Source organism: Pan paniscus, chromosome 4 (genome assembly GCF_029289425.2).
Source record: "Pan paniscus chromosome 4, NHGRI_mPanPan1-v2.0_pri, whole genome shotgun sequence".
NCBI lineage: Eukaryota > Metazoa > Chordata > Mammalia > Primates > Hominidae > Pan > Pan paniscus.
The window spans coordinates 149,541,641-149,566,982 of record NC_073253.2 but is presented as its reverse complement, the minus strand read 5'-3'; the positions used below and the strand labels follow the sequence as shown (position 1 = coordinate 149,566,982).

The 25,342-nt window shown below is 43.3% G+C and overlaps 1 protein-coding gene, 1 long non-coding RNA gene and 1 pseudogene across 6 annotated transcripts in view; 2 read left to right on the top strand and 1 right to left on the bottom strand.

Moving 5' to 3' along the window:
* The window catches only part of GALNT10 (polypeptide N-acetylgalactosaminyltransferase 10), a 231,330-nt gene that overhangs the window by 61,238 nt on the left and 144,750 nt on the right, over positions 1-25,342 (bottom strand). The gene's annotated exons all lie outside the window — the stretch shown is intronic.
* Positions 1-25,342, top strand: part of LOC129393035 (uncharacterized) — a 156,192-nt gene that overhangs the window by 42,668 nt on the left and 88,182 nt on the right. The gene's annotated exons all lie outside the window — the stretch shown is intronic.
* Positions 21,298-22,695, top strand: LOC117980411 (heterogeneous nuclear ribonucleoprotein A1-like; annotated as a pseudogene).

Here is a 25,342-nt window from a genome sequence, read left to right as displayed (position 1 = left end):
GGTACTATTACAAACAGTGCTGCAGTGAGCATCTTTACGTATGCTCATGGTGTAAATAGTGAAGAATTTTCCAGGATAGACACTGAGAAGTAGGATTCCTGGATTATAGAATATGCACATTAAAATTTTTTTGATACTTCCAAATTGCCCTCTGAAGTGGCTTTCCCAATTTTAGTCCCACCACCAAGCAGTTCCTATTTAGAATGGTGAGAAGAATCTTGGGAGGGAAGATGGGGTAGAGTGAGAAGTGAAGCTGTATTTTAAATGGCATACTTGATATAATAAAATACTTAGAAAAATAACTACTGTTTTCATAACACAAACTAGACAGGCCTCCAGCTCTACTTTTAGAGCTGGTCAAAATCTTGGCTTGTGGTGACACACAAAAGGATGGCCCTTGTCAAAGAGGAAGCCATACCCTGGCCCCCCAAGAATCTTTGGTAGGGTGATGGGGAAAGGATATAGGATTTACAAGTTTTTAAAAAGGAAGTGTTTTTTCTTTTTTCTCTCTCTCTCTCTTTTTTTTTTTTTTTTTTTTTAAGAAAGAAACAGAGTCCTTTTAGGATTTAGGTGAAGGTCACTGACTCAGGGCCGGGAAGAAGGGGCCAAGTAGGTAGACTGCACTCTCCTCCCCAGGCCTCCAGGGCCACCTTGTGTTTTAGGAGGCACGTCTGGTCACCATCAAAATCGGGCTGAGCATGAATTCCCTGGGGCCAGAGGCAGGACTGCTCCACCGACCTCATAAATCTCTCTAGGGTCAAACACTCCTGCCCAGCTGGTCTGAGTGGAGAGGGCTTGTTTAACTCACACAGCCCAAGATTTCAGGGGCAAAATGAGGCTCTAGCAAAAAGCTGCCTCTGCGGATGGCTGTGGTTAGGAAGGTGCATTTACCATGGCGTTAATGGTACATGAAGGAGGAGACAGCCCTTCAGGAGAAAGCCCCACTCCACTCCAAAGTGTGCACCAATTAAGATGATTACTGGTTTCCTTACAACACAAATACTAATGGCCTGTCACACTCTGGCATATTTTTCTTGGTAACCTTCAACTCCGAATGATTAATAAGGCTCTTGTGGCAAAGGCTCATACACACACAGGCAGAAAACAGGGGAAAAAATAATACAACACTCTGACGAAGGCATATTCAATGAGGCAGAGGTTTGTGAAAACAAGTTCTGAAGGACCGTGACTGTTTGGGAAGCCCTGGCCATGATCAGTGGGGAGAGTGTCCTGAGAATGCTCTGAGCAGTTAGGATGAGGACTAGCCATGCGACCCCACAAAGGTCGCTTTCCTGCCCTGGCCCTCGGCGTCGTGTCTGTTGAATGGGGCAGTAATCCCTCTCCTGCTTGCCAGGCAGGATGTTTGTACTGAAGGCGGCTTAAAGATGCAGAGAGTGGGAGCACCGTCATTACTGGCAGAGGTGAAAGTGGAAGAGGGCACACAGGAGGAGCGGGAGGTAGCACAGTGTGTGGGAGAGAGGCTCTATGTGTGGGAGAGAGGCTCTAAGAGCAGCCAGACTTAAGTGGAATGTCTACTTTTCCAACAGACCAGCAAGCTCTGCCAAGTTACTTAAATTTCTCTAAGCTTCAGTTTCCTTATCTGCAAAGTGGGAATAATAATAGAAGCGTTTTTCACTGGGTGTAAGGATGATATAAGGTGATAACAGAATGCTCAGCAGGCCCAGTAACTGAGACAGACCAACATTTACACTTGGTGGCGGTGATTGTTATTATTATTGTTGTTGTTACTCTAAGCCAGGAGAAATGGCATCAGCCTTGGAGCCCCCAAGGAGACCCCACTTTCCCAATTTGCATTTACTAGAGACACGTCCCCCCATGCAGAACATTTCAAATCCCATTCCTTCCCCTTATCGAGGTCAGACGAGGCCTCCAATTGTGCTACACACAATTCCCTCCCAGTGTTCCATGGGCTTTATTTAGGGAGAAAAATGGTAAAGAGTGTTTTCCACTTGGCCTTTTCAGAAATGTGAACTGCCGGGTAGAGGTACCAATACCTCACTGATGTTTTTTGTGTAATATTCAGCAATTAATGAGGATGTAGTCAGAAGAGGTCCTGCCTGACCATTCTGGGGTTTTCTTTCCCTATTCATTTTATGTAAAGTACTCTGCAACGCCCTCTCTTCCACCCAGTTGTCATCCCTAAACCCTTCCCATGAAGAAATTTTGGAGCACCCTGAGCCTTGGGTAAGTCAAATGTCCATCTCAGCTCACATAGGGAGCGGCCCCTGTGGGATGCTTAACGGGCCCCCAGGTTGGAGGGTTGGGAGTCCTGAGAGCAGAAGAGGGGCTCACACACTTCCAGCGCCAGGCAGCTAAGGCACATGTGGGAAATGGGCCATAGGGAAGCCTGCAAACCCACCTGTGGCCTCGTGGGAATGAGGTCTCGGAGATGATATCAGGAGAACTGCAGAAGCAGATTTTTATGGGAGTTCTCAATATTGGCAATTCAATCAGATTTTAAAAAATTATTTCGAAGGCCAAATAAGGAGGTTGATGGGGCTGTTTCCAGCACCTTGAAAGGAACATAAACTCTTCAAAGCCAGAAGTTTATGACCTAGAGCAAAGGAGGAGTAATTCACCAAATGGAGTTCTCTAAGACCAAAGGCATTTAATGGATTGGAAAAAAGAAGACAATAAAAACCACCCATAATTCTACCACCCAGACCACTATTAACATTTTGATATATATATATATACTTCCAGGCATTAAAAAATCCACATACATACCTATAGTTAGAGACGTGTTGCTTGGTTTCCATATTTCATAGGAATGGGCCCAGATATACATCCCCATCTGTAGCCTTGGCTTTCCTGCACTTAACCCCTGCCTTGCAATCCTCTTGCAGGCTGTTGTTTCCCGGTAGCTCCCTTACACCAAACCCTCCTTACTACCAAAATTTGCTCACTTGGCAGTTTTTCTGGGATGGGCTGAGCCAATGTTTCCCAAATGTAAGTAATAAACAGTCCCCTTTAAAAGCAAAAAAAAATTTGTGGCCTCTTCTATAAACATACCTGGGAATGTATCTAAGAAATACTAATCAAAGAAACCAAAGTTTCTGTCTTTTAGTTGTGAATTTTCACTACAAAGAGGAGTATCATAGTTGGTAAAAGAATATTTTAAGACACTAAAAATCAAAATAAAAAGACAGGTAAAATTCCTGTCTACCTCTTGGGTGCAGTGAACCCTCATTTGAGAAGCACTGGTCTAAGGCATGATAACGGGTCCCTCAAAACCCAAGGTCCTTGTTGGTTTGGCCTCTGTAGCCCTCTTTATCTGGGCCCAGCTCTGCTGGCCCTTCCTCCCTAATGAGAGACCTTAGAAAGTGCGCAGGTCACTGGTTTGCACCCTGTATACCCTGGAGCCCTGGAGTGCAGCCCAGGTTCTCCCAGGGTCTCCCTTCTCCCACCTTCAGGGGGAGTAGGCATCCTTTACAATTTTTTCTACATGAGGCTCCTGGGTAAGATTTATTTTGAAAAACGTTTTTACTATTGAAAAAAGGAAAAAAGCTTGAAAAGCACAAATGTAAGCCATTCTCTTCATATCACAGATGGTGAAATTATGAATCAGAGAGGGCAGGGCTTCCTGGGCCACCAGCAAGTTTGTGGCAGACAGGCCTGAGACTTGGGGCTCCCTCCCCCAGCCCTGCCACACCTCAGATCCCTCTCCCAGAGCCTTTCTCATACCCAGCCCCCAGCCCGCACAGTACCCTGCTTCACTGTCTCCTTGCTTTCCCCAAAATAAGCATCAACTTTTAAGAGTTCCCTATGTATTTCCTCTCACATGCAGATGGGAAGACACAAAAGCAACGGGTGCAGAAGTCTCCAAATGGAATCCTGGCATCATCCCAGAGCCGCGTATGCTGAAGGGTCTCTAGCACACAAAGGGAGAGGGAGTTGATGCAGTCGGCAGATCTGTAATTGCAGACATAATCTTTTTAGCTGGAGACACCTTTCTGATTCCACTGAAGATGAAATGAATTCAATTTGAGAATTCATTCCCATTCTAAATACCAAAACAGAGGCTTTCAGGAAATGAAGGCTGTCTCTGTCATGGAGCCAAATGTCTGACAGTGGCAGCCAGGTACTCGGTCTATGACCTGGAAGAGGGAGGGGCTGGGAGGTACAGAGTGGAAGGTAGGTGCCTTGGTGTAGACCTAGCTTCTAGGCAGGGTGAGCCTTGCCTCAAACTTGCCATGTGACCTTAGCCTACTCATGTATCCTTCCTGAGCGTCAGTGTCCTCATCTCTAAAATGTGTTCACTGGATGTAGTGAGAGTGCAAATGATAGATGGTGCCTGGAGGCAGGCTGATGTGTTTTGTCACTTAGCCCCAGCATGTCAGATATCTCAACTGCAAAATGGGAGCAAACAAATTTACTAATCGGGAGAGAAGTAATACTGGTGTCAGAGATTCTCCATAAATAGGATACCAAAAAAATCACTTCTTTCTTTGACATGCAATGGCAGCTGCTGCCTCAAACATGTCATTTTTTGGCGAGTGCTGACATCACCAGTGAGCTCTAAGGCATGCCTACTCCCGCAGGACCTGGCCCTGGCCCTTCCTTGGCTCCCTCCTGAGCTGGAGAGGCAGGGCCAGGCCCGGAATGGGAGGGGGAGCAAATAACGAGAGGCCAACCATTCAAGCTCCAGGACCTCCAGGGAAGACACGGCTGGGCCAGAGTATCAGAGAAGCCTTCTCAGAAGGCAGAGGGCCTGATTGCCCTGGGCCTCTAGGACTAGTGGGACTGTCAGGAGGCAGATAAACAGATATGTATTGGGTCATGAAAGCATGTGTGATGATGAGAGAGGGTGATGGGGGAGGAGCAGGAAGGGAGGTTGGACAGGAAGGTGAGGCCCCGTGCCTCTGTCTCCTAGCAATGTCAGGCCTGACCTTGGGAGGGCAGATACTGAGCCCTGTCCTGCAGCAGCATCCACCCCTCATCTGTCCCACCCTAGCTCTACAGCGTGCAAGACAGACAGAGTGTGTGCGATACATTTCAAAGGGGCATTCTACATCTATCATGTGGATGTCATAATTCAGTACAATGCACAAACAGTACCACAACGACTTGACAGTCTGGCTGGGGCAATGAGAATTAGATAAGCAAAAGCAATATCCAATTTATCACATGGACTTGGAGCTGAGATGAAAACACATATGACTGATGATGTTCACGGAGTGACAGGATCACACGGATATACCCAGGGTCACGTACAGTTTCCATGCCTGGGGCTCTAAGAGCTATAATGGCATCTCTTTTTCTCCCACCCAGTAAAGCACAGTGTACAGCAGATGTGTGAGTGTCATGATATAAAGACGTACTAGACACAAAGATGTGTGCCTTCTGCAATGTCCTTAACTGTCTCCTCTCCCCAACGATACCCCCCCACCCGAATGCCCCAGCATCTCACCTGAATCAGGTCACAGGGAGACTCAGATGAAACATCACACTACACTGGGGCATGGGATGTGGCTTTCTGAGTAGCCACCACAGAACTGGATGACACAACTGGGAAGTTAGTTCGGACTATGACCAATGGGAAGCAGGAGATGAGAGACAATCAGGTAGAAAAACTTCCTCTTCTCTCTGTCTACGGACTCCTCTGAGATGCTGTTCCCCCTCGTGAGCTACTGAAGCAGTGCCCCCATGCTGCAAGAGCACACCTGCTGAGTGTTGGCACTACTGTGAAGAGAAAGCTGCAGTCATCACCCCTTGAAGTTTCCTGAATCACTTTCCCTTTTATCCTCACCGTCGCTGTCTCAGGCTCACACTCCCCTTCCCCAAATAAACCGTCAGTGACTTAATCCTGCCTTAGTCTCTGTTTTCTAGAGGACACAGGCTTAAGTATGACAAAGAATAACCATACATTTGATCTAATTTGTAAGATAAAAGTAAGTCATTCACAAACACTGATGCTTTTGGAATGGTCACAAAATTACTTGTGACACCCTTATAGCACATCCCAGCCCATAGTATCTCACAATGCTAGGGAATGGTAGGTTAGAATACAGAGTGCTGGTGGGTTGCGATTCAAGTACTCAAAGGCGCTCTCATACCTATTCATTAATTCAACACTTGATGATGTTGCTATGCATCTGGCATTGTGGCGAGTACTGGGACACAGAAGTAACTAAGACATGGTCTATGGGAGGGTCAGCATGGAAGTACAAGGGCAGGTGCCACATAAGAGCTGGGAGTCAGGGAGGGGGAAGAGGGAGGTAAGGCTGTCTGAGGACAAGAGATGGGGAAGGCATCACAGAGGAGGGGACTCTTGAGTTTGGTCCAGAAGGACGAACAGGATTTGCCAGGAGGAAAAGTGAGAGGGAATGAATCACTCTTCTCCGAACTTCCACTGCCTGTTGCCTATTCTCTCACAGCATAGACTTCATTTTGCTATAGAATCTCAGGCCCTCAGGGCAGGGCCCATGTCTTCTTGTTCATCAGGGTATCCCTAAAGTCTAGCCCAAGGCCTGGTTTGTGGCAAGGGCTCGGCAGAGAAAGACACAGACAGCCCAGCTCAGTGGTCTAGCCCTCCCTTCCACCCAATGCGCCTGAGGGACGTTGCTCATTCCTTCCCACTGGCCACAGTGACTCCAAGGAGCTGTGCTCCCCTTGGAAGGTGGGTGCTGAGGACAAAAGTCCTTTTTGCAGCTTTGCTCCACTCCTCTGGGTGGCGTGGAAAGTGTTTCCCCTGTGAGAACCTTAGCCAGGGGTTGGTAATGATTAAATTGAGTATGGTAGGATGATATTTAGAAGGTCGTTTTGGGGGTGGTGGTGTCATTGCAATCTGTTTTCGCTCATAATTGCGGCTTCACTAGCTCCACCACAATCCAAAACATAAACAGAATTCACCTTGAACTCCACTGCCCTCAGAGATGAAAGCCATAATCAACATCAGAAAACAAAACAAACAAAAGTTTTCAGCAAAAACCAAGGTCCTGACACAGCAATCTGTGTGGAGGAACATCTGCTGAGTAAGTAACCAGCCCTCCGAGGCCTCATCAGTGCCCTGGACTGCAAACTCTTCTGGACTTGGGGAGTGGGCAGTTATCAGAGAGGAGGGGAGAAGAGGTCAGAGCTGGCGAGGATTCCTGGATCCAAGTTCACCTTCGGATGACACAGATTGAGACAGAAGGAAATTGCATTCTATGTAAAAAGTTTGCATCTTTGTCCACCTAAGTTGGGCGCCCTGTGAAAATTTCTTCCCTGCCATAGCCATGTCCCGATGCAAGACCGCGGGGTGGTCAAGGTTTCTTAAACCAAAAGGCTTTGCTCAATTAACACAATTTAAAGGGCTCTGTAGCATCACACACTACTAAATGGGCCTCTGCATGAACAAACATGCAGCTGACAAAATTTTCAAAAATGGCACAGGACAGGGACAGGTCCAAGGCCAATTCCTCTCTTCCTGAATGACAGGCAAGACCTCTGGGGGCAAGATGGTAGAAAGCAGTGGTAGGTACCTGGGGCCCACCCAGCCCAGGGAAGCTCCCAGCTTCCGTTTACTAGCTGTGCGATCTTGGGCCAATTACTTAACCTCTCCCAGCTGCAGGGTTTTCATGGGCAAAATGGGGATAATATTATACCTCCCTTACAAGGCTGCTGTGAAGAATTACTGAGATGTGAGGGTAACTCACTTAGAACTACACCTGGGACATAGTAAGCACTTTATCTAGGGCCAGGATCCCCAGGTGGAAACCCAGATTAAACAGGTGAACTTTATGTCCACTTGCAGAGGGGCTGTCAGCACTCAGTTATTCCCACCAGTGGGCCGTGTTGAGCTTGGGGTGTGGAAGAGTAGTTGGAGCCGGGGGTGGCTGAGGGAGCCTTCCCTTGTGAGCCCTGCCTGGGAACAGTCCCTGAGGCCCAGGTCAGGGTGCTGGGTGCAGAGTCAGGCCAGGAATGGCCAATGCTAGAAACTCAGGTATCTGGTAAACAGATACAGAGTGGGTATTTCATAAATATTCCCTAAGTGAATCAATGGGCTTTGGAATCATCAACTGGCTGTGCATCCCTGTACATGGCACACAGCCTTTCTGATTCTCATTTTCACCTCTAAAAAGGTGATGATAATGTCTTCCTGTTGGGGTTGTTGCAAAGTTAAAATGCAGTAAGTAAAATACCTGGCACACAGTAAGTGTTCAATAAATGGTAGCCATTGAATTATACTGTGAACTAGGAGCAGGAACCAGAAAATAAATGAGTCATAACTGAAGGGAAATAACTCTACTTAGGTGTGTAACCTCAGGCAAGTCATTTTCCTTTATTAAAGTCTCAGTTGCCTCATTTATAAAGTGGAAGCAGTCAGATGGCCAAACCCATAGGATTGCTATGGGGATCAGGTAAGGTACCCAAAGTGAAAACTTCATGAAGTCTAAAGTGAATGGATGCTAGTGGCTGAGCAAAATCAAGCTGGACTGTGGGTTACAGACGAGTGGAAGCCACTCAAACCAAAGGAGCCAGGAACAAGGTGTGTGCACAGTGAACCAAATTCACAATGGCCTTTCCAATTTATCATGTTTACTATGTTGGATATTTTTTCTGATTATAAAAATATTGCATTGTAGAAAATTTGGAAAACACTTAAAAGCAAGCAGTAAAACACAGAAATCTTCTGTGATTCTATCACCTAGAAATAACCATGGGTATTTGGTTGTGTTTCAGTGTGGCACTGCCTTAGGTGAGCCCCAGGTGAGCTCCAGATGAGTGGACACAAGGCTGCACACTAGAGTGGTTTGAGGGCAGGCCCTCAGGTCAGCTGCCAAGTTCAAATCCTGTCTCACCTCCCACTAGATGTGTGGGAGAAGATTCCTCACTTCTCTAAATCTCAGTTTCTTTGTATGCAAAATGGGGATAACAATAACATTATTTTCTTCACAATAATGAGGAATAAACAAGGTAATGCACATCAATTGCTTGGCATAGCACTTGTCACATTATACAAATTCAATCAGTGTAGCTATTATTTTCATACATACATACATACTCACAAAATGGGATATTTTTGGTAATTATCATGTCATCAAAGTTTCTTCTACAACAGTAGTTCTCACAGCATTTCCTGGGAACTTGTTAGAAATGCAAGTTCTCAGCCAGACTTGACCTGCTGAATCAGAAACTACAAGTGGGGGGACCCAGCAAACTAGGTTTTAACGAGCCCTCCTGGTGATTCTGGTGTACCCTCAAGTTTAAGAACCACTGGCTTACAGCATATTTTTAATGGCTTCACGGAATTTTCTACCACGATTTACTTACTTGGTCTCCTTTTTTCAGACACTTAGACTATTTGCTAGCGGTGTGCGGGAGCGAGCTTGCACAGGCTCACAAGAAGCAACTGTGAACATCTCTTCCCAGCTCTGTTCCATTGGTAGCTTGAAATCAGCCAAGGTGGGAGTTTTTACGCCACAGAAATCAGCAAATGCAACAAATCAGGGCTCCTCCCCTTTACTCCAGCTTGTTGTTAACTTTTACCAGCATGCTACTGGCTACTTCCATTGGTTTTTGTATGATAAGCAGCATTATGGTGAATAACCCTGCACATACATCTATTTAACTATCTTCGATTGTCTCCTTAGAAAAATCTCTAGAGATGGAATTGCTAGATCAAAGGATATGCTCATATTTAAGGTGTTTTGATACAAACTGCCAATTTGGCCTGTCAATTTATACTCCCACTAGCAGAGTAGGAGTGAGTTTATTTTCCTGCACTGGTTGCAATGGATGTTTGAGCTGTGGACTGCGGACCCAGGATCCTGCACCATGCCCCAGCCATGCTGAAGAACAGAGCAAGTCCTGACATTATAGAACAACCACTGGCCCCTACCCCATTCTCAGTGTCTCCAGTTCTATGGGGACTACATTTTTTTTTTTAAAGGAAAGCAACTTTATTAGAGAAGTAAAGAAACAAAAAAATGGCTACTGCATAGGCAGAGCAGCCAGGGACTCAATGTTCACGGCTGTGTCATGTGTTCCACACTTATCTCTAGAGTAGGGCTGTCCGACAGAATTTTCTGTGATGATCTGTATCTGTGCTGTCTCAGTTACATACGGCTATTGAGCATGTGAAATGTGGCTTGTGTGACTGAGGAACTGACGTTTTAATTTTATTGAATTTTAATTTAAATGTGAATAGCCATGTGTGGCTAGTGGCTACTGTAACAGACAACACAGCTCCTGGAATTCAGGAGGGACCAGGGCTTATGGTTCTTCTATAACTGATAACCACGGTGACCAGACATCCTGCATTACTGGTCTCAGCTCTAATTTCAAATAGTCTGTTCCCACTGACTCATAAACACTAACATACTGAAAGCTAAAAAAAAATTTTTTTTTTTTTTCAGAGATGGGGTCTTGCTATGTTGCCTAGCCTGGAGTGCAGTGGCTATTCATAAGCACAATCCCACTACCGATCAGCACAGGAGTTTTGACCTGCTTTGTTTCCAACCAGGCTGGTTCCCTCCTCTTTAGGCAACTTGGTGGTCCTCTGCTCTTAGGAGGTCACCTTACTGATGCCAAACTTAGTGCAGATACCCGATCAGCATAGTGCACTAAAGCCCCAAACTCCTGGGCTCAAGCTATTCTCCCGCCTCAGCCTCCGGAGTAGCTAGGACTACAGGCACACACCACCTTGCCCGGAGAAATTTTTTAAATGTCTGGAAATTCTGATATTTCAGAATTTAAATTACAACTCCCAGACTACTTTTTCTACCTGGAATCCTTTGTCAGATTATGGGTCTCCTTGGGGATCAGGAAATGATCTCCAGGCTCAGCAGGGAGGACAGAGGTACAGTAACTCAGGAGGTATAGCCTCCTGACAATCACTGCTCAGGACTGCTGAGAGACCATCCTGCCTCAGTGCTTTTGCTTATGCTGTTCCCTTAGCCCAAGGAACCTCCTTTACTAGGCAATGACACCTATCTAGGAAGCCTTTCCTGATTATTTTTATTTAAAATAATATAAATAAAGGGTTCGCTGTCTCTGTGGCCACTTAAACATGGCCCATAAAGTCTAACCTCAAGTGAGAGCCTTGAGCCACCCCCTTAGGATCTATTTAACCCGTACTTTAGATAATACTTGAAAAACTAATAACTGGGTTTCTTATTCCAGCTGAATTGAAATGGCAAATTAGAAAGCGTACAAGCCTTCTAGGGACAGACACACTGGAGGTGACAAGAAGTAAACATCATCTAAGAGTTTGCAGTAAGGGAGAAGATTTAGAAAAAGATATAACTGATATTAAGACATTGAAAAGTTATCAATTTATAACTCTTAAACTCTAGGGAAGAAGTGAAGAAAGTCATCGTAGGGTCCTAGGATTTAAAGCTTGACAAGATCTTAGAAGTCATCCATACTTTGTAGATGCAGACACTGAAGCACAAAGAAGTGATGTAATTTGCTCAAGATCACAAAGCTATTTATTTACTGGTAGGGCTGGAACCAAAGCTTGTCTATTTGTTCTCATAGCAACACCTAGAAAAGTCACTAAAGGATGTTCTACTCCACAATGCCACTGAATCGATGAGGTATTTATGGAGGAAAAACAATAATTCCCTACCCCTCTACACAAAGATATTTTCTCTTATCACTGATGACAAACTCTGGGAAAGAATACCTCTCCGCAGAGAAGCGGGTGTCAAAAAGGAAGAATAAAACAATAGTTGGCATTTATAGCTTTATGGTATGAATAGCGCAACTTGGAGGTGATGTAATATTTGAAAGGGCCTTCTCTAATTGGGGTAATTAATATCTAAGATGGTATTACAAATGGACAATGTGACCAAAGGCTGTAATAAAAATGAAATCCCCTAAACATATGGCTGTCCATCATAATGCAAATGACAGAAAAGAAACAAATGACTGATGATATACAAATGATTTCAACGCTCTGTACATCACAAGCCATTTATTTTGGGGCTTGAGCCGTGGAGGAAGAATAATACGATTGATCTAAGGCAGCTATGAACCACCACTGATAAATAAATATACATCTTCTGGCTCTGTGCAGGAACAGGTATTCAGAACAAGGTGGTTCACACAGACAGACAGCTCTTTAAATGATACCTTGCAATTACATTACAGCCTTCCAGCAGATAATAAACCTTCAATATCTTGAATAATTTAAAATTTTCCAGTGGCATGAAGGTTGAAGGGAAAGAAAATCAGACTCTATTTTAGAGGGGAAAAAATTCTCAGCAAATCAAACTTGGGGATTGATAGCCAAGTAGGAAAATGTCTGGTTTTTCATTCCTTCTCCTTATAGGTGAATATTTTGTCTGGCTCAACCTGGTCCCTGATTTTCAAAGTCAAAGTGCTAAGAGTGAATGGTTCTATGAGAAATAAATGAAGAAAACATAAGGCATTAAATCCTTAGAAGTAGACTGGGTGTGGTGGCTCACGCCTGTAATCCCAGCACCTTGGGAGGCAGAGGCGGGAGGATCACTTGGGCTCAGGAATTTGAGACCAGCCTGGGCAACACAGCGAGACCTTGTCTCTACTAAAAATTAAAAATTAGCTGGGTGTGGTGGTGCACGCCTATAGTCCCAGTTAGTTGGGAGGCGAGGTAGGATGACTGCTTGAGCCCAGGAGTTTGAGGCTGCAGTGGGCTATGGTTGCATCATTGCACTTCAACCTGAATGACAGAGCAAGATCCTGTCTAAAAAAAAAAAAAAAATCCTTATAAGTTATTCCTATCACCACATAGGAGGTAACAGGAAGTAATGCATAATAGTGTATCACTCTTGATCCAAATAAATTTGAGTTTGGATTCTGACTCTGCCATGCGCCTGTCCAGTTTACACCTTCCTAATCCTCAGTTTCACCTCACTGAGTCCCGTGAGGTTGGCACTGTTGTATATCAGACAATGCCAGACAACAATGCCAACCTCACAGGATGCGGTGAGATCATAAATGAACAGATCTTGGCACACATTAAGTGTTAATAAATGGTGACATTTATTACTGTTCTCATATATTGTTATTAATGACGGTTTAAGTTTGGGATCGTCAATGTGGAACTAGAAAGGAGGATGAAAGAAAAAGAAGGGATGAATAAACACAGAATTTCCTAGCAAGGAATGTTATGGTATCAAGGTTGATAGATGCTCTAAGCCAGGCACTGTTCTAAGCTCTCTACACAAAATATCTCAATTAATCTATAAAACTCTGAGAAAGTCGCCCAGTTTTACTCAATCAGGCACACAGAGGTTAAGTATTAGCTCAAAGTCTGCTGTCTGACTAAAGCTGTGTTCTAAGAACACAAGGATTCAAAGCCCAAACAACTTAAGGTTTAAATCTTCCATTTAGCTTCTTTAAAAAAAAAAATTGGCACAACTGTGACTTACACTGTTATAAAAGCAGTACTACCTATAGGAGAGTTGCTGGTCATAACATTTGGTTCCTGGTACTGCCAAGGCGGCTCCTGTAATTAAGTTAGCTACAGACACAGCACATTGAGGTATGTCCAAAAAACTTGTCATGAGACGAAATGTCTTTGTTAGATGACTAAAAATCTTCAGTCCTGCTGAAAGTATGTACTGCATGTGCTGTGTTAGCAATTAGCTAAAATGTTAAGACAGGGCAGATACTTGAATGCACTAGTCAAGAAATGTTATTCGAGAATGAGCTTTGGCTCATATTTTCCATACAGCCATTATGGAAAACAGTATGGAGGTTCCTCAAAACGTTAAAAACAGAACTACCATATGATCCAGCAATCTCATTTCTGGATATATATCCAAAGAGAATAAAGTCACTATCCTTAAGAGATATCTGTACTGCCATGTTCATTGCAGCACTACTCCCAATAGCCAAGATATGGAAACAACCTAAGTGTCCACCAACAGATGAATAAACAAAATGTGGTGTGTGTATCTATCTCACACACACACACACACACACACACACGCACACATGAATATTATTCAGCCTTAAAAAAGAAGGAAATAGCCAGGCATGGTGGCTCATGCCTGTAATCCCAGGCACTTTGGGTGGCTAAGGTGGGTGGATCACTTGAGCCTAGGAGTTCAAGACCAGCCTAGGCAACATGGTGAAACTCTGGCTCTTCAAAAAATACAAAAAAAAAAAAAAAAAAAAAAAATTAGGTGGGTGTGATGGTGCACAACTGTAGTCCCAGGCACTTTGGGTGGCTGAGGTGGGTGGATCACTTGAGCCCCAGAGTTCAAGACTAGCCTGGGCAACATGGTGAAACCCTGGCTCTACAAAAAATACAAAAAAAAAAAAAAATTCGCTGGGTGTAGTGGTGCAGGCCTGTAGTCCCAGCTACTCAGGAGGCTGAGGTGGGAGGATTGCTGGAGCCCAGAGAAGTCAAGGTTGTAGTGAGCCATGACTGGGGCACTGCACTCCAGCCTGGGCAACAGAGTGAAACTCTTGTCTTAAAAAAAAAAAAAAAAAAAAAAAAAAAGGAGGAAATTTGCTGCTTGTAACAACCTGGATGAACTTGGAGGACATTATGCTAAGTGAAATAGGCCAGACACACAAAGATAAATACTGCATGATCTCACTAATATGAGGAATCTAAAAAAAGTTGAACTCATAGTTACAGAGCAGAATGGTGATTTCCAGGGGCTCCAGGTGGGGGAAATAGGGAGATGTGGGTCAAAGGGTACAAACTTTCAGTTCAAAGATGAGTAAGTTCTGGAGACCTAATGTGCAGCATGGTGAATATAGTTAATAATGCTGTATTATGTACTTGAAGTTTGCTAAAAGAATAGATCTTAAATATTCTCACTACAAAAAAGGTAGCTATGGGAGGTGATGAACACATTAATTAGCTTGATTGTGGTATGACTTCACAATGTATATATATATCAGATCATCACATTGTACACCTTAAATATACACAATTTTTACTTGTCAATTATCTCTCAATCATATGTGGGGGTGGGGGGAGGATGAGTTTTGATGCATCTTTGGCTCATTATATTAAGTCAGCAAAGGAACAAAAAAGGACCCAACTAGAGTGTCCATACCTGCTGCTGGCAGATTTGCCTTCTGAGCACGTGGACAGTTCTGCTGCTGCAGCATGCCCACTGGGGACAGCCTGGACTCGGGGGCTATGACTGTGGGCCTGATTTTTGGAGGGGCCTGGCAGCTTGTCAGGGCTATGCCTGGCAAGCAATAGGTGCTCCCTGAAGGTGGCGCACGACTTGTCATTACCCAGCCATATGACTTTAGGAAGTCCCTAAATGTATATTCTCATCTCTAAAATGTACAGGTTGGGTGAAGATTCCTGAAAACAGTGCAGAAATTCCCTGAACTCTGAAGTCATGCTGCCTGGGAAAACTCGGCTTTCTAATATCAGTGGAAAGCCTTGATTTCTTCTAGATTTAAAAATAGACGTAACTTGCAAATACCTGAACTTGAGGTTTTGCATGTGGAGGGCTCGCCAAGAGATAGGATCCGTAGGAGTGTAGAAGAAATATTTAAAAATAAAGGTTGAAATGTGAATAGAAGCGGAATATCTGTTCTTGAACTCAGTCTACCACCACCGTTTTTAGAAATGTATTGGCCAGGCGCAGTGGCTCATGCCTGTAATCCTAGCACTTTGGGAGGCCGAGGTGGGCGGATCACAAGGTCAGGAGATCGAGACCATCCTGGCCAACACAGTGAAACCCCGTCTCTACTAAAAATACAAAAATTAGCTGGGCATGGTGGTGTGCGCCTGTAATCCCAGCTACTCAGGAGGCTGAGGCAGGAGAATCACTTGAACCCAGGAGGTGGAGGCTGCAGTGAGCTGAGATCATGCCACTGTACTCCAACCTGGGTGACAGGGTGAGACTGTCTCAAAAAAAAAAAAAAAAAAAGAAAGAAAGAAATTTATTTTGTAGTGGAAGGAACTTATGGACTGGGATACAAACAGGTTCTTCTAAAACCTGGAGGGAGCCATGGGAAGATCAGTATAGATGCAGATCCCAGTGATGAACCCTTCAAGGAGCGTGATTCTAATGTAATATGAATATGAATTAGCTATCCAGTTAATCATGACACAGCAGGACAAACACACACAGGAGCACAGAGGCAGCCATCAGGATCAGCGACCTGGCCTCAAAGGACACTTGCAGCAAACCCAAGCCAGTGAGTATTCTGAACTAAAGGAACTAAGACCTGGGGTGCCCTGATATCAGCCTTCCTATGTCCAAAGCCACAAAGATGTTAGAAGTGGGCTCATATTGAGGAAGGATTTTGAGGGCAAAAATGTTCATGGGTGAGTTTTATATGTCCCAAGAAAGGCCACATGCTGGAAAGTAGGGCTTTTTAACCAGGTACCCTGAGGTTGGAGGAGATGTGATCTATCCCCAGAATTGATGGGATGAGGCAACAGAAAAAAGGAAATTTCTGACCAAGGACCAGGCAGGGCCTCAAGCACATTCTTCTATAAAATATTTTTTTATTGGACATTTCAGGAGGAATTTATTCCATGCCTAGTGAATTTAGAGTTATGGGCTTGGTTGAGGCCTCAAACAGGTGATTATGGTAATTTAGAGAGAAAGTACTAAGCCATTTCTGTCACAAGGCCGGCCCAACTTGAAAATAATAGTGCCTCCTTGTATTTATAGAGTGCTGAATACTTTCCAAAGTGCTTTCCCATCTATTATCTCATTTGATCCTTACAAGGGGCCAGAGATGTCAGCTGTGTCTCTGCTATGGGGCTTTGAAGGAGAGCCTTCCCCTCTCTGGGTGTCAGTTTCCCTACTGAAAAATGAGGGGACTGTTCTCATCACTCAGTATTTGTTCTCATCAAATATCTCTTGAGAGCTTCTACCAGCAGTAACATCTGAAGGCAGAGTTTCTCAGCTCAGGGTCCAGAACTGCCTGCATCATAGTCCTCAGAAAGCTGGTTACAACACAGATTCCTGGACTCCACCGAGACTGAGGACCTGGACACTCACAGGGCCCGGGGAATCTGCATGTTAAACATTCTTCCCAGGTGATTCTTATGCACACCAAAATTTGAGAACCTCTGCTCTCATATTTCATAACTCCTCAGCTCTGAGATCTTGTCACATAAAACACACGTGGCAACTGAAAAAATCCTGAAAAAGTATAAAATTCTGATGAGTGAGGAGAAAACAGTCTAGTGTTGGCTGAGTGTATCTGATCATCCAGATAATAACAGCCTCTCAAGGATATAATTAGTGCCCTCAAAATTGGAATATATGACTGTTTAATAATTTAAGTGAGATCATCAGGATTAATGAATAGCGGCTGAAATTAAATGTGAGACCATAAATCCACACAGGCCTGTTATAGCAAGGCAATTATTTAGGACAAGACATCCTGGAAAACAGGGGTCTGGCCAAGGCTGTAGGCATCTTAACTTATCTCCTCCTAGAAGGGCCATGCGTTTTTGCTGACCCGGGGTATACATTCAAAGACATCACTATCCAAATCTATCACAAAGCACACTTAGTGACCTGCCATGCCTGGAATCCTGTGTTTTCCAAAAGTCCGAGGATCTTTTCAACTCTATCAAAATAATCTGAGATGTCTGTTAAGAATGTAGATTCCTGAGGCCCACCCTAGAACCACCGAATCAGTATCTTTATGGGTGGGCCCTGGTAACCTACATTTAACAAGCTCTTCAGTCGATGCTGATAAGGATAAGAGTTAAGAGCCATTGCTTGAATCCAGATGACCTGGAGACCGCAGGGGCACACTCCAGGTTTGGAATGTCTGCTTTGAAGGTCACACTTTTCTCGGCCACCAGACTAGAAAGTTCTCCTCAGGGTTCTCTCCTTCTGTGAAAATCAGCACCCTCTTGTACGTCCTCATTGCATTGTTTAGCTCATTAATCTCGCATTTTTAATTTCATCTCATTCCCATAATGAGACTTTGAGGTAGACAGGGTAGCGCAGCATTTCAGTTAACAGTAATAATAACAAGCATCACCATAACAACAGCATCATTAACAACAACCACTGAAGGAATGATGACCATGTGCCCGGCCCTGTCACGGTGCAGTACCTTACCCAGTCCTCACCCAACCCGCAAAAGGGAAGACAGTACTTATGGCTTTGGGGTTAGTCCTGACAGAAAATCAACTCCAACTAGTTTACATAAGAAGAGAATGTACTGGCTCATGGGATAGGGAAAGGACGGGGTGGGACTGGTCTGAGGCACATCTGGACTTAGGACCCAGCTGGCATCCTGACTACGTTCTCCATCCCCCTGCAGCCTAAAGGGGAAAGGACACAGGGGTTTGTGTCTACTACAAAGAATATTTGGCATCACTTTGCTCAGGAAGAAGGTCTATTTACAGGTCATTTTCATTCCTTCATGAGTTCAAGTTCTGTCGTATGGCAACAGAACGTGAATGCTGTGAAGGGTCAGGGCTAGTCTTTCCTCTTGCCTGGTTAAGACAAATCTGCTAGCTGGTGCGGAGGCTCTGAGAAGTAATTGTTAGTTTGAGTTTTCTATTAACACAGACTGGAGTGAGGTTATTATTTAGAATATTCTAAACCATATGTTCTGACAGCATATAGGAAAAAAAAGACAATTTCTGAGAAGACTGGACAGAAAGCATAGCCTTATAATTCCACCTGCTTTCACCTTCACTGCAGATTATTAACAATGCCCAATACATCTCATTCATTAACAAGCCCAGGAATGGAGGACAAATAGGAGATGACAGGAAGTTATTGGTTATTTTGAGATTCCTGGTTGCTTATAAATAAGGTGGGCATCTCTGAAGAGGTCTGCATTTATAAAATAAGCAAATAAAATAATTTTATTATTATACTAGGAGGAATGAACATTTTTGTCTTTTAGGCGAAGGAAATGAGTGAACATGAGGATCCCCAAAGGCTGGAAAAGGCAGACTGCACCTGTGAATACTTTACAGGAACTAATGTCACTAAATCACATGAGAGGAAGGGATGTTACTTTGGCCTTAACACGTGTCTATTTCTTTGTTCTCTATAATGATGTAAAAATTCCATTTTCATGAGATTTCAGTATTTGAGACAGTAAAACAAGAGAAAAAGAGGGAAAAAAGAAATTAAACTTTCAATACCTATGAACACTATATTAATGTACAGTGGTGGAATTTTCTTTTTAAAAAATTTGAAATAAATAAATGATATATAAATGTGTATATTTGGCCTTCTTGATCTTTAGAGCTGTCAACTGTTGCCTATTTTTGGCTAAGAAAATTGGTAGCATTTTAAGCCTCTGATGTAAACAGCTCTAAAGGTGCCTCCAGATTCAAATCAAAACATAATTGACTCTGGAGTTGTGGTTGTCTGATAAAGATTGCTTGAAAGCTTCAGGGGCTGGAAGTTCTTTAAGGAAATTGGGAAGAATCCCTGAAGTATCTCTGTTTGCAATGGGTTTACTTGGAGGCTGCCCGTGGGTTGGGTCAGGCAGTAGCTTAGAACTAATGCCTACTTTTTGGCCAACGTGCTTCATTTACCTGCTAGAACCAACATTATTTAGAGGATTTATAATAAATGAAAACAGAAGAACATACCTATTAGACATATGGAGATGTATCAAAGGTCATGCTGGAGCCATTTCATATCACTATTTAAAAGTTTTTGTTTTATTTAGCAGGCGGGGCACACAGAGAAGGGGAATCTCTTGGATTTTGGTTGAATGCTCTACTAAATGTGAATTTTTCCTTTAGGCCAATGTTGTCTATAAAGAGGCTTCCTATAAAGTGAAACATAATGTATTTAAGTCGCTTACAACAGTGCCTGGCACATAGAAAGTGCTATATAGGTGCTGTGTCGCATTATTATTATTGCTATTACTGCTTTTTTTCCCTCTGTGATGCAGGCAAATGAGCACTTTCAGCTCCCCATTTACTGAGCTTGAGAATGTGAATGACAGGAATAGGACTTGGCTGGTGTGCACTAGAGCAGGTTAGTTATTACGGAAACTACTGTTAGGTTGGTGCAAAAGTAACTGTGGCTTTTCCTATGAAAGGTAATGGCAAATACCACAATTCCTTTTGCACCAACCTAATACTTCTATTTCAGCCTCAAATCTCATCTCTCTTCAAACCCTGAGTAGATAAGAATTTACATTCGGCCTCAGCTGGCAGGAAGGCCCGGGAGCTTTCCGAAGGAAGACTATGACAGAAGGGGGCAGTTCCTCTGCCCTCTCCCTGGGGATATTATCCAAGGTTCCCCAATCTTGTGTTCCATTGGCTTTTACTCCCCCACACTATGTTTTTAAGGAAACACTAAAAGAGTGGAAAAGGTTAGACTTTAATCCTCATAAGAAAATCAGGAGAATATCCGTGATTTACCACACTCTTACTGCACCAAGTTTTTAAAATGTAGAAGGTTCACCCACGTCAATAGAAGCGTCACCTTTCTGAAAATATAATGCAGCTATTTTCCACTACAGAAACAACTCTTTCCAAAACATTGGAGCTTTTGATTCTTCAGATGCAATCTGAGCGATTTATTTGATTTTTTTTTTTTTTTTTTTTTTTTTTTTTGCTCTCCCAGTAAATAATTTATACAGTACTTGGTTCACAAAATCCTGGGGTTTTTTTTTTTTAAGATGCACAAAATATCCCATAGATATATTGACTCTTGCATCCTGTGTTTCCACCAGATATCCACCAAAAGGTTTACAGATTTCCCTCATTATAAACTAATTGATATTCTGTAACAGTTTTAATCTTCTTAGCTGTTCTCTCCTTTGGAGTCTGAGGGAGAAGCGTTTAGGATGTCAAAGACATGAAAGGAGAAGAGAATCGAGAAAGCCTGTAGATTTCCTTAGTGGTAAGGCACCCTGGAGACTGATACTTGAGATGTGGGATTCTTAAGATTACTGAGCCCATTGTGGGGATGATCAATCTCTTCTGTCAATGCGATTCCCAATGAGGAGGAGATGATTATGAGGGTAGGTAAGCAGCTGAGGCCACCTCCCAACCATCTCTCCAAGCCTCAGCTTCATCATCTGGAACAGAAGTCACTTCCCCTGCCCTTGTACTTTCATAGTGGAAAACTATTTCACCTCTAAGGGAGGTTGTGGAGGTGAGGCCGGACAGGCTGAAGTAAAAACAGTCATTGTGCCTGCACGGCAGGCTTTATCTGTCCTCCTTGTGCCATGCTTATTGGCCGACACTGCCCGCCAGCAAGGCCATGGTTCCATACCTGCTAAGCCTGTCCCTGGGTCAGTCAGTTCAGAAGATAAAGGGTACAAAGAGATTCATGTTGTGTTCTCTGGATCAGCCTCTGCAACAATACAGCTGATATTCTGGTCTTGCTTGACTCCTGTCTCTATGTCACCATTGTCTCAAAGAAGAAGAGATGGGTAGTCATTTCACAATGACAAGGGGAAGGGACTGTAAAAAGTTAAGTGAAAGAAACCAGGATGCAAAGTTGCATATGATTAAATGTTCACTTCACAAAGTGCCCATAAAAAGGGACTAAATGTAGATTCCCACTATGGAATATTATCTAGCTATTAAAAGACAAATGGGTTTGCTCTGTTTCTACTACTGACCTGAAGGATGGCTGTGATACATTAACAGAAAAAAAAAATTGTAGCTTTCTGCCCGTGGGCGCCACTGAGGAAGCACCATTAAAGTCTCCTCCCACTGCCATCATGTCTAAGTCAGAGTCTGCTAAAGAGCCCGAGCAGCTGAGGACACTTTTCATTGGAGGGCTGAGCTTTGAAACAACTGATGAGAGCCTGAGGTCTCAAATCTCAGCCTCAAATTTTTGAGCATTTTGAGCAATGGGGAATGGTCAGAGATTGTGTGGTAAGGAGAGATCCAAGCACCAAGCACTCCAGGGGCTGTGGGTTTGCCACCTATGCCACCGTGGAGAAGGTGGATGCAGCCATGAATGCAAGGCCACACAAAGTGGATGGAAGAGTTGCAGAACCAAAGAGAGCTGTCTCAAGAGGAGATTTTCAAAGACCAGGCGCCCACTCAACTGTGAAAAAGATATTTGCTGGTGGCATTAAAGAAGATGCTGAAGAACATCACCTAAGAGATTATTTTGAACAGTATGGAAAAATGAAGTGATTGCAATCATGACTGATCGAGGCAGTGGCAAGAAAAGGGGCTTTGCCTTTGTAACCTTTGACGACCATGACTCCGTGGATAAGACTGTCATTCAGAAATACCATCCTGTGAATGGCCACAAATGTAAAGTTAGGAAAGCCCTGTCAAAGCAAGAGATGCCTAGTGTTTCATCCAGCCCAAGAGGTTGAAGTGGCTCTGGAAACTTTGGTGGTGGTTGTGGAGGTGGTTTTAGTGGGAATGACAACTTTGGTCATGGATGAAACTTCAGTGGTTGTGGTGGCTTTGGTGGCAGCCATGGTGGTGGTGGATATGGTGGCGGTGGGGATGGCTATAATGGATTTGGTAATGATGGAAGCGATTCTGGAGGTGATGGAAGCTACAATGATTTTGGCAATTACAACCATCAGTCTTCAAATTTTGGACCCATGAAGGGAGGAAACTTTAGAGGCAGAAGCTCTGGCCTCTATGGTGGTGGAGGCCAATACTTTGCCAAACCATGAAACCAAGGTGCCTATGGCAGTTCTAGTACCAGCAGTAGCCATGGCAGTGGCAGGAGATTTTAATTACCGCAAGAAAACAAAGCTTAGCAGGAGAGGATAGCCAGAGAAGTGACGGGGAAGCTACAGGTTATATCAGATTTGTGAACTCAGCCAAGCACAATGGTGGCAGAGCCCAGCTGCTACAAAGAAGACATGTTTTAGACAAATATTCATGTGTATGGGCAAAAAACTCAAGGACTGTATTTGTGATTAACTGTATAACAGGTTACTTTAGTCCCTGTTCTGTGGAAAGTGTAAAGCATTCGAACAAAGGGTTTTAATGTCGATTTTTTTTTGCGCCCATGCTGTTGATTGCTAAATGTAATAGTCTGATCATGACGCTGAATAAATGTGTCTTTTAAAAAAATAGTTGTAAAGTAACATATACAGTATGATCCTAATAAATGGGGGAAAAAGCATGTAAAGCTTAGGAGTAAAGGTTCTGAAATCAGAATGGATGGTTTTAAATCAAAGCTCTGCCTCTTTGAGCTAAGTACACATCAGCAACTTACTTGTGTCCCAGTTTTATCATCTGTAAAATAGGGACAAAAATATTAAATTTATAAGTAGAAAGAAGAGGTCTGATATCATTGAGGCCAGTATGGTTTTCACACTGGGCATGACAGAACCTACCATAGTGCTGTGATAATAAATGAGTGAATGCACTTAGCACACAGTAGAAGCTCAATAAACATGAATTCTTTTTATTACATGTTACTATATGTTAGTATGATTATACAGAATGGTCTGGGATGATACATACCAGACTGCAAACATGAATTTCCTCAGTGGGGTGGGACTGGAGGGGAATTGGGAGGGTATGAAAAAGAAAACAGAAATTATAAAACACTGAGAACAAAAAGAAAATTCACAAATGGCAGATAGGCATACAAAGAGATGCTCCATATCATATGTCATTAGAAAATTCAAGTGAAAATAAAAGTGAGAGACCACTAAGCAGCTATTGACAAAATCCAAAACACTGACAATATCAAATGCTGACGAGGAGGTGGAACAGCAGGAACTCTCATTCATTGCAGGTGGAAATGCAAAATGGTACAGCCACTTTGGAAGACAATTTGGCAGTTTCCTATAAAACTATATATACTCTTACCAAATGATCCAGCAATCACACTCCTTGACATTTACCTAAGTGAGCTGAAAATTTATGTCCACACAAAATCCTGTACACAAATGTTCATAGTAGTTTTACTAATATTTGCCAAAACTCGGAAGCAGCCAAGATGTCCTTCAGTAGGTGAATGGATAAACAAACTGTGGTATACCCAGACAATGGGATGTTATTCAGCACTAAAAAGAAATGAGCTATCAAGCCATAAAAAGACATGGAGGAACCTTAAGTGCATATATGTGAGTGAAAGAAGCCAATCTGAAAAGGTTTTATATACTGTATGATTCCAACTACATGACATTCTGGAAAAAGCAAAACTACAGTGACAGTAAAATGATTGGTGGTTGCCAGGGTTTAGGGAAAGGCAGGGATGAACAGGTGGAGCACAGAGGATTTTTAGGGCAGTGAAACTACTCTGTATGATGCTATAATGGTAGATATATGTCATTGTACACTTGTCCAAATCCATAGAATGTACAACACCAGAGTGAACCCTAATATAAACTATGGATTTTAGGAGAAAATGATGTATTGATGTGGGTTCAGGGATTGTAACAAATGTACCACTATGGTATGGGATTTTGACAGTGGGGAACTCTCTGAACTTTCAGATGAGATTGGGTGTGTTCAGGGTAGTATGGCCATGGACCTACCTACTTTTTACTTAGTTTTGTTGTGAACCTAAACTGTTCTAAAAAATAAGGTCTATTAAAAGAAAAAACACTGGGGCGAAAAGCCTAAATATTAATACTAATTGCCTCCAGGTGATAAGGTTATGGATGGCTCTTTCTGCATTTCCCACATTTTCTCCTCGACTCCCAGCCTGTGCTTGTCCTGCTCTTTCTGCCTGGAACATTCTTCCCTTCCCTAACCCCAAGGAGTAATATCTACAACACTTTGGATTAAATTTCGCTGGAATTTTCTCTAGAAAGTCTGCCCTGCTGTTCTCTGTACTCTACATTGCCTGGACTTTCACCAGGTAGCACGTATTTCATGGTCTCACGGTCTTACAACTGCCCCTCACCTCCTCTAGGCCTACTGGAGCCGTCGAGGGAAGCCTATTTGATTCCTCTTATATCATAGCACAAAGTACAGCATGTGACACAGAGTCATGTCATGAATACTGCTGAATACATGAATATGAATTACTTTGATAAATCAGAACAGATGTAGAGAAAAACAAAATAAGCAGCAAAAGAACTCAAAAAGGCGAAAGAACCCAAGCAATAAACTGTAAGTGGGAAATGGCCATGCTAACAAGTTGTGGTGGTGTCAGAAGCAAACTAAGGCTGCTGGAGAGAAGACAAGAAATGGGGAATAGAGGTTTATTGGGCAGTGTCAGGAGTGATGTGTTGAAATGCAAAGAGGGATGGGGCAAAATGGATTTCCGTGATGTGTTCCCATGACTGGCATGGTGTGAGAGTGCAGGTCAGAGTTAATAAGCCCGTTATGGGAAGAGGACTACTGACCCTGGCCTCGTGGGTGAGGTGAGCTTACTACCATGTGAACTAACGGGCCCAGCATTGTCTATACTCCTTCCAGCACCAATCACTGCAACAACTTTTCAACAGCTCTGCAAACACCTGCTAAGAACTTCTGCTGGGAACCATTTCCTACATTTGTTTGTTTGTAGAAAGGCAGTTG